Consider the following 13,772-nt stretch of genomic DNA (forward strand, 5'->3'; position numbering starts at 1 on the left):
TTCCCACAATCAGGAGAGAGGAGTTCCCCCAATGCAGCCTGCTTTGTGTCCGCAAAGAAAACCAGCGCATTATTATTCCTCTGTCATCCTACAAGTTGCTGAGCCTTGAAAGCTCCAACAGAGGCAGCCGCTGGAACGTGGCTGCCGGGGCAGTGCCACATCTAATTGCTTCACACGTGGCTGCCAGTTTATGGGTACTTCGCTCTGCGTTTAACACTGTAGCTGCTGATGGACTTTCGCTATTGGAAAATATGCCCCGGTCCTCTGCACACTGTTTTATAACTGATGGGGGAAGATGCTCTCTCATTTGGTAAATTGTATCTGGCCTTTCCAGCTCAGTGGTCATTAATGTTTGTTCTCATCCAATGGGCAGATTCAAAGAAATACAGCTCTCATTAGCTCCCGCTCAATTAAGAAAAATGCTCCTCTGCCCCCATGACTCAAACACAGCTTCCTAGCTGGAGCTGTTTGAGTTCCACAGCTGGAGAGACTGGGGAGGTCATTCAAGCCATCTCTGATGCTTCAGCCCCCAGCCCCAGCAACATCCAGACTACGAATCCCCTCTAGCACCTCCTGCCTCATTCATTCCACACCTGCCTCCTAATGAGCGAGGACTACAATAAGTGACCCTGCTGAGTGCTTGCTGTGTACCAGGTGCTGTCCTAAACGATGGGCATGGCTTAGCTCACGCAGGCATGCTTACAAATCTATGACCTCCAGGGTCACAAGAATGCTCTGGAGCGGAGTTCAAGTTCTACTCCTGACACCTATGTATGAGCTGAGTGAACATGGGCAAGTCACAAAGAGGAAACCCACATTTTTATATTTAAACCAGGTCCAGGGAGTAATAAGGTGAATCTCTGCGGTCAGCACCTCTATGGACAAGTTGCCTTCACTTTGTTCTCTTTCCTCAGACTATTCAAAGGCAGCTGACTTCCAAATCCTTGTGATCAGCCACCAGGGCCATGAGGGAAAAGGAGAGAATGAATCAGCCAAAATCCCGTCACTATCCTTGGAAAAAATGCCATGTGATGTTGTATTCTAAAATTTGAAAGTTGGAGCTGAAAATAGTCAGTGGTAGGTGTGTAAATTGGCATGGCCTCTATGGAGAACAATTTGCTAATATGTCAGAACTTCAAATGAACATCCCCTTTGACCTGGCAATCCTACTTCTAGGAATATATCCTAAAAAATGGGGTTGGTGGGGGAAAGTGTGTGTTCAAGGATATTTATGTCCGTATTGTCTTACTAGCATAAGCCTGCAACAATCTAGACGAGGATTGACTAAAAAAATTACGGTATATTTGCACAATGCAATATTACAAGGCCATAAAAAATAAGGCAGCTTTAACAAGATTCAAGTGGAACAATCTTCAAAATATTTTAAGTGAAAAAAATCAAGATTTTATTGTACATTTTTTAAGTATTTATATGCAGTTGTTTATATATCATAGAATATCTCTAAAACAAAATCAACAATCTGATCATAGTTGCTGCCTCTGGGGAAACACTTTAGGTGGCTTGAAGTCAGGAGTGAGAGAGATAATTACTTTCACCGTATACCCTTTTGAATCTTGAATTTATGTCATAGGAGTGAACTACATATTCAGGAAGTAAACCGTATGTAATTAGAATATTAAAAATATTGATGTTTAAATAGATAAAATGCTTATTATTTATTAATTTATTTAGTTTATATTTTTAAAGGGGGAAAGGGACCAGGCATGGTAGCTCACACATGTAATCCCAGTGCATTGGGAGGCTGAGGCGGGAGGATTGCTTGAGCCCAGGAGTTCAAGTCCAGCCTGAGCAACACAGAGAGACTCTCTCTCTAAAAAAAAAAAAAAAAAAAAAATAGCCAGGCATGATGATGCAGACCTGCAGTCCCAGCTACTGGGGAGGCTGAGGAGGGAGGATCACTTGATCCCAGGGGGTTGGGTCTGCAGTGAGCAGTGATCTCACCACTGCACTGCAGCCTGGGTGACAGAGCAAAATCTCTCTCTTAAAAAAAGTAATAATAATTAAAGGGCCGGGCATGGTGGCTCACACCAGTAATCCCAGCACTTTGGGAGGCCGAGATGGGTGGATCACCTGAGGTCAGCAGTTTGAGACCAGCCTCACCAACATGGTGAAACCTCATCTCTACTAAAAACACAAAAAAATCAGCTGGGCATGGTGGTGCACACCTGTAATCCCAGCTACACAGGAGGCTGAGGCAGGAAAATCACTTGAACTCAGGAAGCAAAGGTTGCAGTGAGCTGGGATTATGCCACTGCACTCCATCAAAAAAAAAAAAAAAAAAAAAAAAAGTTGAAAATCATAAATCTCCAGAGAACAATGAAAAAAATAATAAGGCAAATATGCAGAGAAATAAGCTGGCATTTTTAAGGGACATGGTGAGGCCAGGACTAAATCAATCCCATTCCTTGGATCCTCTGGTGGGAGCTCGGTCCTTCTGTTCAACACACAACACATACTCATGTACCTGTTGCTGGGAAAAAGGTCTTTCCAGTGGATGGCTTCCAATTTCTGACGAGCCATCAATTTGGATACTTTGGGAGCAGCTAAAGACCTGTTCTCAGGCTTCTTTGAGTATTTTTATGTCTCCTAACCAGCTTTCCCCCATGAAGCCTCTCCCCATCTGTGATAATTTTTTATGCGCCAGTTTGTCTGGGCTATGGTGCCCAGATGCATGGTCAAATATCAGTCTAGTTGTTGCTGTGAAGGCAGTGTGTAGATGAGATAAACATTTGCATCAGTAGACTTTAAGGAAAGCTAATGTATCCTCCCTAATGGGGGTGGCCTCATCCAGTCAGTTGAAGGACTTAGGAGAAAAAGCCTGAGATCCTCCGAGAAAGAGGAAATTCTGCCTCTGCACAGGCTTCAGACTATAGACTGCAGCATCAACTCTTCCCTGGGTCTCCAGCCTGCTGACCTGCCCTGCAGTTGTTAGACTTGCCAGTCCCACACTTGCATAAGCCAATTTCTAAAAATAAATCTCAAGAGAGAAAGAGGAAGACAGAGAGCAAGAAAGAGTGAAAGAGAGAGAGAGAAAGACATACTGTTGATTCAATTTCTCTGAGAACCCTGACTAAAACACCACTCAGAGGAATGGCTCCCCACCATCACTCATCCCACTTCCCACATCATACTTGGTGAAGCCTCTGCTATTCTCTTACCTACCAAAGTGCATATGTCCAATCCTGCGGCCTAGGCTGGAAGGTCCCTGTGAGCCGGTGCTATGTCTCCATCATCAGTGCATTTCTAACATTCAATGGAGTACCTGCAAGTGCTTGATAAGGATGTGTTGTTGAATGAGGCTACACGTTTAGTGACAGTGCTCCCGATGCTGAATGCTTAGGTTTGACTCATCTATAGGTTCATATCCAAATCAGCACATTAATTAGGAAGAACATGAAGGAAAAGGAAAAGAAAACAACCCTTACCAGTTGTTTGCAATTACCAGGACCCTTTGTTTTCCTTGTTGTTTCTTACACAGCTACCTGAAGACCTGCCAAAGGCAATTTACTGTTCAGGATTAATCGAACAGGCCGCCGCAGTCAAGATGCCACAATGTTGGACTTAGCCTACACTGTATCCAAAATTAAAAGCAAGAATTCTCTTTTGAAATAAGATATATACAAATAGAAAAAAAATTTTAAAAACTTATCTGTGATCATCACCCTTCCTTGTACTCCAAATGCGTGCTGAATTTTAATGTCCATTTCAAAGAGGAAATTATGACCCTCAACCCCAAGATCAAAGTATCGTTTCTGAAAATCAGATTGAATCTTAGATTAGAAACTGCTGCAGACATCTTCCACAAAAGTTTTTTTAAATCACTTGTCATAGTTTTAAAAGATTACAAGATGAATTCATCTTTGATTAGTCAATCTGAATCCTCAAGTGAATAAAGAACCAATTGGCTTAGTTTTCTGATCAATAAGATGATTTTCAGTGAGCACCCAACACCAACAATCTTGTCCCATAGGAAAAATGATTTATAAGCATGTCAAATGGAGATTTTATTTTATCCTGCCTTCAGCTGTCAACAAAAGACTTCGCAGCTCTCCCCAGGGAGCAAGGAAGCGAAACAGTAGGAGGCCTTCAGAGGTCAACCTTGAAAGCAGGAAACACTCAGCTTTGACCTGGTCTACTGAAATCAATATGGCATGGCATAGAGAAAGGAACCAGATGGCAGAGTACACTTACATCAATATTTTTCTTTATTACAGAATTCGCATTAAATTTTGTTAAAGGAAAAGTGGATTCAATTGACCATGAGAGATACAAAAGGCATATGCCACGAATCATATCTTAAATGGTGTATTCCCACCATCAGATGATGCCATCATTAACACTGTAGCATATTTGATCACAATAGTTTCTTTATGCATTTTATATCATTGTGAACTCTGCTTTTTCCACTTACACTAGAGTAAAATAATTTTCTGTTATTACCTTCCTCTTTCTTTTTTTTTTTTTTTTTTTTTTTTTTTGAGACGGAGTCTCGCTCTGTCGCCCAGGCTGGAGTGCAGTGGCGCGATCTCGGCTCACTGCAAGCTCCGCCTCCCGGGTTCACGCCATTCTCCTGCCTCAGCCTCCTGAGTAGCTGGGACTACAGGCGCCCGCCACCGCGCCCGGCTAATTTTTTGTATTTTTAGTAGAGATGGGGTTTCACCGTGGTCTCGATCTCCTGACCTTGTGATCCGCCCGCCTCGGCCTCCCAAAGTGCTGGGATTACAGGCGTGAGCCACCGCGCCCGGCCTTACCTTCCTCTTTCTAATAGGAGTTCCTATTATCATCATTTTGGGAGGTTAAGGCTTTTCTAAACCCCAGAGCTCATAAGCAATGGAGCTGAGACTCTAACCCTAACCTACCTACCTCCAAAGACCATTCCCTTCCACTATGTCAAACTACCTTAAAAATAGTTGTTCTTTTGGGAGGCCGAGACGGGCGGATCACGAGCTCAGGAGATCGAGACCATCCTGGCTAACACAGTGAAATCCTGTCTCTACTAAAAAAATACAAAAGACTAGCCGGGCGAGGTGGTGGGTGCCTGTAGTCCCAGCTACTCGGGAGGCTGAGGCAGGAGAATGGCGTGAACCCGGGAGGCGGGGCTTGCAGTGAGCTGAGATCCGGCCACTGCACTCCAGCCTGGGTGACAAAGCGAGACTCCATCTCAAAAAAAAAAATAGTTATTCCTTTTGGCTCAGTAAGTCACCTTTTGGGGAATCTGTATGGAATCTGAAATGTATGAGATGAGTCTGGGACATCTTGAAATGCAAGAAAGCAAGAAGCTACTAAAGACTAAATAGGTCACGTCAAAAGGAAACCAACTTGAAAAACGATCCCAAAATGACACAATGCGACTACCCAAAAGAATCATAATCACTGTCAGTTAAATCATTAAACATAAAAATCAATGAGTTCATAATGATACTTTTTAAAAACTTACTTATAAGAGCACCAACTCATTACTCTGAAAATTGATAAATACATAGAAAGAATCAAGAATTTATCCTGTCTTTCTTGTACAAACTGTAACTCAGGGCAGCCAAATACTTGATAAGGATAAGTCTTTATAGAAGAATTATGGGTAACTAATGCAGAAGGAAGGACAGATTAAGAAAATTGTCATTTCAATCCATCATGAAACCCTGGATCTGGCAATGGTCATCAGTGAATGTTAAAATCACAGGTGAAATACTTACGGGCAACTTTTAGAGGATGGAGCATCGTGACATCACCAGGACTGATTCCTGGCATTACCAAAAGTGGAGCAAACGGACGTCACCAGTTCATGGTCTGATTCCACAGGAAGTACATAGCATCAGAAATATTATAATCTAAAAAGCATTTTAACCTTAATCAATTTCAGACTCAAACCTAACTATCAGTTTATAGGAAATAGAAAAAACAGAGGAACAAGTTAAAAACATCACAGAGAAACAATTATGCAAATCTAGAATGTAGATCTAAAGGATAATCTGATTTTTCTAACAAATTCAATGGCATGAAAACAATTGAGGAGCAAGGAGGAGGGACGATGTAGACTGAAATAGCTAAGAGATATTATTATTAATATTATTCGAATAGGCCAACCGTAAAAGAACAACTTTAAGACAATTAAAGACATTTGAATATGAATTGGTATTAGACTATTTGGGGTATTTTTGTTATTTGTTTGGTATGATAATACCTAGGTGGTTATTTTTTTAAGTCTTGCTGCTTAAATGCATATAAAGAATTTACAAAGAAAATAATATGATATCTAGTATTTGCTTCAAATATTCCAGGAAAAAAAAGTGTGTGTGTGTGTGTGTGTTTGTATGTGGTGGGAGGGAGAGAGGAGGCGGAGATGAGTAGATGAAACAAGAGTTGCAAATTGTTGACAGCTGTTGAAGCTGAGAGATGAGTCCATGAAGGTTCATTATCCTATTCTCTCTACTTTCTGTATGTTTGGAACATTCCATAATAATAATAATAATAATAACCCTAAAAAGTGATGCATATGAGTACATCAAAACCTATAGAAAAGAAATTCCATATATGCCAGGACTAGAAAGATATGGAAGAAATAACTATAAAAAGATCTGTGAGAAAATCCTACTCCATATATTATGTGCTGATTTCTGATCTGCATTTGAAATGGAATCACTCCAGTATTATCTGATTAGTTTTGAAATTGGTGATTAAAATAAAAGACTGATCATCTTCTACATTTTTTGGCACCTTACACCATCACCAATTTAAGTGTTAATAGAAGGAGCGTGAAAACTATAAATCTAAGAAATTCAGAATGAAGAGGTCTGTGATATGCTCAGTGAACTTCTTTGTTGTGGCAATGAAATAATTTGGAGATGGAAAGAGAACATAAATTCTGCAGAACAATTTTCTGCGCTCCTCTTTAAACAGGTTAAGGTGCTGATTTGGTTTTTTGAAAACCTGAAGCTTTGGATCACAAAACAAGGCAAAATTAATTGTGAGTGAAGGGAAGAAAAGATCACTTGTAGTGACACTTCTTTTCCAGGGATACGGTTAAGCAAACTAATAGCGTTCAGAGGGTAAAAATAAGTCCATTCACTAATGCCCACACACATTCCATATAATGACAGATGGAGATCTAATTTTAAAAACATACTACATTGTAAAAATACTTTGGAAACATCTAACTAAACAGTGGATTAAAACTTGATTAAAAATAAATGATTGAAATGCCAAAAGCTCATTAAAGGGAAGATGCTATGTGGAGTTGACTCCCCAAAGAAACAAAGCCCTTCGTGTCCAGTAAAATATGTTCAGCTGAATGAAACTACTGAATCTTTTAATTTTCAGTTTGTGAGGGAAAAATTATTTGCACTTAATCACTGGTTTGTTTTTAACCCCGTAATTATAACAATTAGGAAAATAGAGGCATTTATAAGATGCTTAAAGCAGGTCACACTCTCAGGCAGGTTCCCAGGAGCCAGACTCTGAGACGGAAAGTTACATGCAGGAGCTTTACTGGGGAATGTTCTCAGAAACATCACCTGGGAGGGGTGAGGGAAGCAGGATTGGGCACACGGAGAAGTAGAACTGTGATGCGGTTGCAAGAGGCTATGGCAGATACCAAGAAAAGACCAAGCAGAAAGGCCCTTCAGAGCTTTCATAATCTAGGCAAGGGGGCGAGGCCCTTATATTCTCACATAAATCCAATACCCACGGAAATGGGTATTGGAAAAAGTAGCTCCTTTTGGCCAAGAGTCAATCGCCAGAGGGACTCACGGATGAGTACTTTTGCAGGAGTGAGAAACCAACTCTTCTGACTGCTTAGAAATGAATGCTTTGATCCTGAAGGAGACATGTGGGGAGTATCTCCCCTCGCATTGCAGCCCCTACCTTTAGCCTCCCTCCTTCATGTAGTAACTTCATCCCCTCTGCAAATAGCTCCATAGGATTCTCAATGATCTATTTTTCTTTGGAAACTGGTAAGAGGAAGGTTATTGGGACAAATCTCAGCCCCTTTCAGTGACTACATCTGGTGTCATGGTCTCCCTTCTCTGCTATCACACTTTTAAACAGCACTGCTGTAGTCTGGGTGGCTTACCTGGTGGGATGACCGGATTTTCATCCCAGGGGACCCTGAGCCCTGCGTCACCATGAAAGCATGGCTTGGTGGCATAATCAAGTTCCACCCATGGCTACTGTACTTGCTAACTTACCATGAAGATCTGGCAAGGGGGTACCAAGAGACAACCTAATGAGTCACCTGGGTGGCTGTGATCACGACTGGACAGCGGCTGGAGCTTAAAGTGTAATGGAATTCTTGCTGTGTTTCCTGGTAGAAGCATTCTCCCCTTGGAGATAAGGACCCAGGAGAGACTAAATGTGCGAGGCAAGCAAGCACAAATTCCTCAAGCAGGTCATTGGGAGTAATGGTAGTGGAGCCAGACCTACTTCCAATCACTGTTTTCTTATTGTTTTCTTTTCTCGCTCTGCCATATGGCTGGAGTGCAGTGGCACAATCTTGGCTCACTGCAACCTCCACCTCCCAGTTCAATTGATTCTCTGCCTCAGCCTCCCGAGTAGCTGGGACTACAGGAACACTCCACCATGCCTGGCTAATTTTTGTATTTTTTGTAGAGACGGGGTTTCACCATGTTGGCCAGGTTAGTCTCAAACTCCTGGCATCAAGAGATCCACCCATCTTGGCCTCCCAAAGTGCTGGGATTACAGGCATGAGCCACACCAGGCCCCAATCATTGTTTCCTGAGGCCATCAATCCCACCTACTGGAAACATAGCACTATATAATGGGCATTGGTTCAATGCCACCCTGTCCTTACAACACATCATCTGCAGGCTAGCACTTTAGCTGTGCTAAAAAACTAAAAAACTAAAAAAACTCTAGTAGATAGGCAGTTTCTGGATGGTGTTATGGGATGAGACCAGTAGATCCTATCATCATATGTCCATTGTTGTTCTTCCTTTGCTATAAAATGGGGCCAGTTGTCCACAGTCACGTAATGCAGGATTCCAAGTCAGTTTATCTTATAATCTGCAAGCCTGCAGGGGTCATGCTGCCTGGGTCCCTGTTGGTAGGAAAGGTAAAGCCATCTCTGGAATATGTGTCAATACCAGTCAAAATCAATTACTGACATTTCCAGATTAAAAGGGATCCGATGTAATCAAGTTGCTAACAAGTGGTTGGTTAGTCTCCTCTGGGGACTGTGTTTGTTGAAGAGCTCAGTGTTGGTTTCTGTTGCTGGAAGCTTGGACATTTGGTAGTGGTAACAGATATATTAAGTAATCACTTGACTTCCTGGAGATCCGCTGTCAATTATTAGGACCCCTGGTTCTGAAGGGGGACAGAATGATAATTAAATGGGGACATGATGGGGACCACTTGTAGTGTTGAGCATGTTTAGAGTGCCAGATTTCTTGGCCGTTTCCCTGGATGTCATATTGTTTTTATTTCTTCTCTTGGCCATGGTAAGAAAGTTTCAGAGGCTTCTATGTAGCCCTCTTCACTACAGACCATACTGGTTGGCCCTACAAACCGAGGAACTAATGAGAAGATTCTGCTGACTACTATGGATTTCAATTATACATCCAGAGACTGAAGAAATGACCAGGTGGATCCACGGAGCCAAAGAATCCCTTGTGAAGTCGACTGGGTCTGGACTTATTTCTCACTCTTCATAAGCTCCCACTTCAGCAAGGGGCCTGGATGAAACAAAATTTCCTGAAGATCAGTGGAGTTTGGACCATGCCCAAGAGTCCTGGAAATATCTAGGATTGCCCTTTTCCCCATTGAACAGTTAACCAAGTAAATGGCCACAGATCCCTTCAAGTAAACACTGGGGGAATTGTTATCATATGCACTTACCATAGTATAGCAGGCTCCCTCCTCAAACCAACTTCTCTAGTCAACAGGTTCTGGGTCAAAGGACAGGCTCAGATCTGGAAATTGGCCATGACTCTTCGGTGAAGTGTTAGCATTATTCTTATGTGCCCCTGTATCTTACCCTTAATAACACTGTGGTCTAGTAACCATCTCCATAGCTCTCTATGGGTGAGGACCCCTGGCTGCCACTCCAACCTTTCCATTTATGATAATAATTGCATCCTTCTTGGTCTGCTACCTATGGTCTGCCACCTGGCCTCTACCAATCTGGGATCTTACCATCCCCATTGCTTTTAGAGATCCCAGTTCTATAGAACCCCAGCACAGTCTACAGTATCAGCCTTCCCCTAGAGGGGATAGCCACCACTGAGTTTCTCATTGACACATTGCCCCTTGGAAATACGTTCCAAGGCCATCCCACAGGTGGATGCCGGAAACTGTGAATAGTACCAAGCCCCATACACATGATGTTTTTTCCTATACGTGCACTGTGGCACTTTTGCAGTTTGAGTATAACCACAAAACTAGCGTAAATTTATTTGTCCTTCTTCACAATTTTACAGGTAAAAAATTCGTTCTTACCATGGATCTTTGCAAACTCAGCATACAATTTTTTTTTCCTTAAGAACTTGCACCTTTTCACTTAAAGGAAGCACTTTATGGCTTCCCTTTGGCATATTTGAATTGCCAGTATCACCCCTCTTGTGCTTTGGGGCCATTATTAGGTAAAATGGGGGTGCCTTGAACACGAGCACTGCGATACTTGGATGGTTGATCTGATCACTGAGATGGTGAAGAGGCTAACTGGAAGGAAGTGTAGACAGTGTGTATCCACTGGATAAAAGGACAGTTCAAATCCTGCGGGGGACAGTGCAAGACTCCATCACACTACTCAGAACAATGTGCAATTTAAATCTTATGAATTGTTTCTTTCTGGAATCTTCTATTTAATATTTTCAGCCCACAGTTGACTGTGGGTAAACAAACTGTGGAAAGCAAAACCATGGATAGGGAGAACCAGTGTACAGCTGTCCCTCAGCATCCATATAGGATTGGTTCCAGAACCTCCCTTGGATACCAAAATCTGTAGATACTCAAGTCTGTGATATAAAATAGCCTAGGATTTGCATATAACCTACACACACCCTCCCCTACACTTTAAATCACCTCTAGATTACTTATAATACCTAATACCATGTGAATGCTATGTAAATAGTCACTATACTGTATTGACTACAGAATCACGACAAGGAGAAAAAAAATGTATGTACGTGTTCAGTATGGGATGCCACTTTTTTCCCAAATACTGAATATTTTCAGTCCGAGGTTGGTTGAACCCACAGATACAGAGAGCTGACTGCATATCCACCATAGCATTCCTGCTTCTCTGAGCCTTTTGATCTCTTTATTCATCGTCTGCTAAGGCATTTCTCACATATCTCCTCCATATAGTTGATCACTGCATTTCTAAGAAAGAAAAGAGTCAACAAAGAGACCCCAAGAGTCAACCAAGCAGAGTGCTAAATTCTCTATCTCAGGGGAGTGCTCCCATGTAGATAAAGTTTCCAGTATCCAACTATATATTGCATCCTTCTTAACCGAGGCCCTTCAGGATTCATCCCATATATATTCTTCCACTCCTGCTAGTACTTGCTGACTCCGTGTTGCATCTTCTTTGGTGTCTATTTTTTCCTTCCTTATCACAATCAGCACTTCTCCTGTCAAGTTTCATTGTACTTGACTCTAGTTCAGGGGTCAGCAAACTTTACCTGTAAAGAACCCGATCATAAACACTTTAGGTTTTGTGGGCCATATGGACTTTGTCATGACTACTCAATTCTCCCATTGTAGCAGGAAGGCAGCCATAGGCAATGTGTCATTGAATGGATATGGTTGTATTCCACCAAAACTTTATTTACCAAAATAGACTGCAGCCTGGATTTGGCCAGGAGAATGCAGTTGCTGATCCCCATTCTGTTTACTGGCCTAGTGTCCAGGAATGGAGTTAGGATCAACCCTGAGTTAAGAACATGCTGCAAGAAATGTTTCTTGCATCTTGCAAGAAAAATCTCCTGCACTGTCTTCAAGCAACAGTAGCACTAGCTTTTAATAGGGAGCAGTGAGCCCAGAGGGTTCAGGGGAATCTGAGGATTCGAGATTTTTGGTGCAGAAACACATACATCCTTATTCCAAGTCTCGGCATCTCACTCGTTCCCAGTCAGGGTCCTGACCTTGATATAGCACACTTGCTGGGGGTGAAAAATTTAACCTTCTCTGGAGCCCTCCTGGCCTTATAATTAAGTTCTAGGCTTGATCCTGGCTTTTTTCTACTTCTGGCTGCCGGAGATGAGAATCTCTTTATAAACTGCCATAGGCCCTCCGGCTTTCACACTTAGCCTTAAATTGGTGATTAATCATTGTATCCTTTCATCCCCTTTCTCTAATTCATTTTATAGCACTCAGAAACAGCCATCCAATTCTACTGTACTTATAATCACCACTTCCCCTGAACCCCTAGACACCTCAGATACTAGACCTACCAATGCATTGCCTTCCAGCAGGTACACCACAGTGAAGGTTGCAGCAATTGCAAAGTTACAGCCTGCCAGGGGCTGTAGGTAATCCACCCACCCACCCCTAGTGAGGGTGTCCTCCCTGGTGGCCAGTCAGCTGGTGACCCAGCTCCACATTCCATTTTAGAGTCTCCTTCCTTGGACCATTCCTAGCACCAGTGGTTTTAAGTATGCTTACCTGAGAAACAGGGTCTGAGGTGGAGATTTACATGCAGGACTTTTACTGGGGCGTGCTTTTAGGATCAATACCTATAAGGAAGTAAGAGAAAAAGGATTCCATAGAGGGAGAAATTGAATTATGACTCGGTTGCAATAAAGGCCTTCAGCAATTCCCATGGATTGCTGTCAGAGTCGTCTAGACAAGGCAAGGGGCCAGCCAGCCACAGGATGCGTGCTGCCCCCCAAAACCCCAATGGCAGAAGGGGTAGGGCCTTGGGCAGGGCAGCTCTCTTCTGCTAAGGGAGGGATTCCCAAAGACAGACTCATCTGTGAGAAAACAAAAGCCAGCACTCCTGGCAGCTGGGCGAATGAGTGCCTGAGTCCTGGAGGGGAGGTGGGGGCTGCACACCACCACATCCACTACCAGCGCGTGCAGTGAGTTCATGTCCACAGTAAGCGCGTCAGATAGGCGTCCATGAGCCCAGCTTTACTGTCACACCCTAGTTTCCAGGAATCCTGGGAAAAGCCCTGGGTTCAACTAATTGTTGCAATTGTAATTGCGGTTCCTGAAGGAATTCTAGATGACAAAGGCAATAAAGTAGCAGTGATTTATTGTATATAGAAACTTTAAAACCCACTTTTGGAGGGTAAAATAACAAGAAAGAGGAAGGAAAGAATAAAGGAAGGAAGGAAGAAGGAAAAGAAGGAAGGAAGAAGGGAAGGGGAGAGGAGGGGAGGGGAAAGGAGAAAAATCAAGTCGTCTCAACTCACTAGAGCAGCCATATCTACTTAACTGGATACAGGTATTATAAAAAGTTATTTTTCTACTTCCCTGCCTTTTAACAAACAACATTTTCTGCTTTTTGGCTGGGAAGAGGACATTTGAAGTACGATGAAGCCAAGTTTGTGACAGTGACAAACTTAAAGAGGTTACAATTTTGAAATATGTAAGTATTTAAGTTGAAATCCATAAAATACCTATTAATGTGTGTGACATGTATAGATGTCCAAATAAATGTAATTTATTTCCTATAAAGTCAGAATAATTGTGTAAGTAGATTTAGAAAACATCATTTTAAATTATTTTGTCATTGAAGCTGCAAATTATTATAAAATCCCACAGAAACTGATAGTTGAAATGATTTTGAAATT

Source organism: Theropithecus gelada, chromosome 6 (assembly GCF_003255815.1).
Source record: "Theropithecus gelada isolate Dixy chromosome 6, Tgel_1.0, whole genome shotgun sequence".
In the NCBI taxonomy this organism is placed as follows: Eukaryota; Metazoa; Chordata; class Mammalia; order Primates; family Cercopithecidae; genus Theropithecus; species Theropithecus gelada.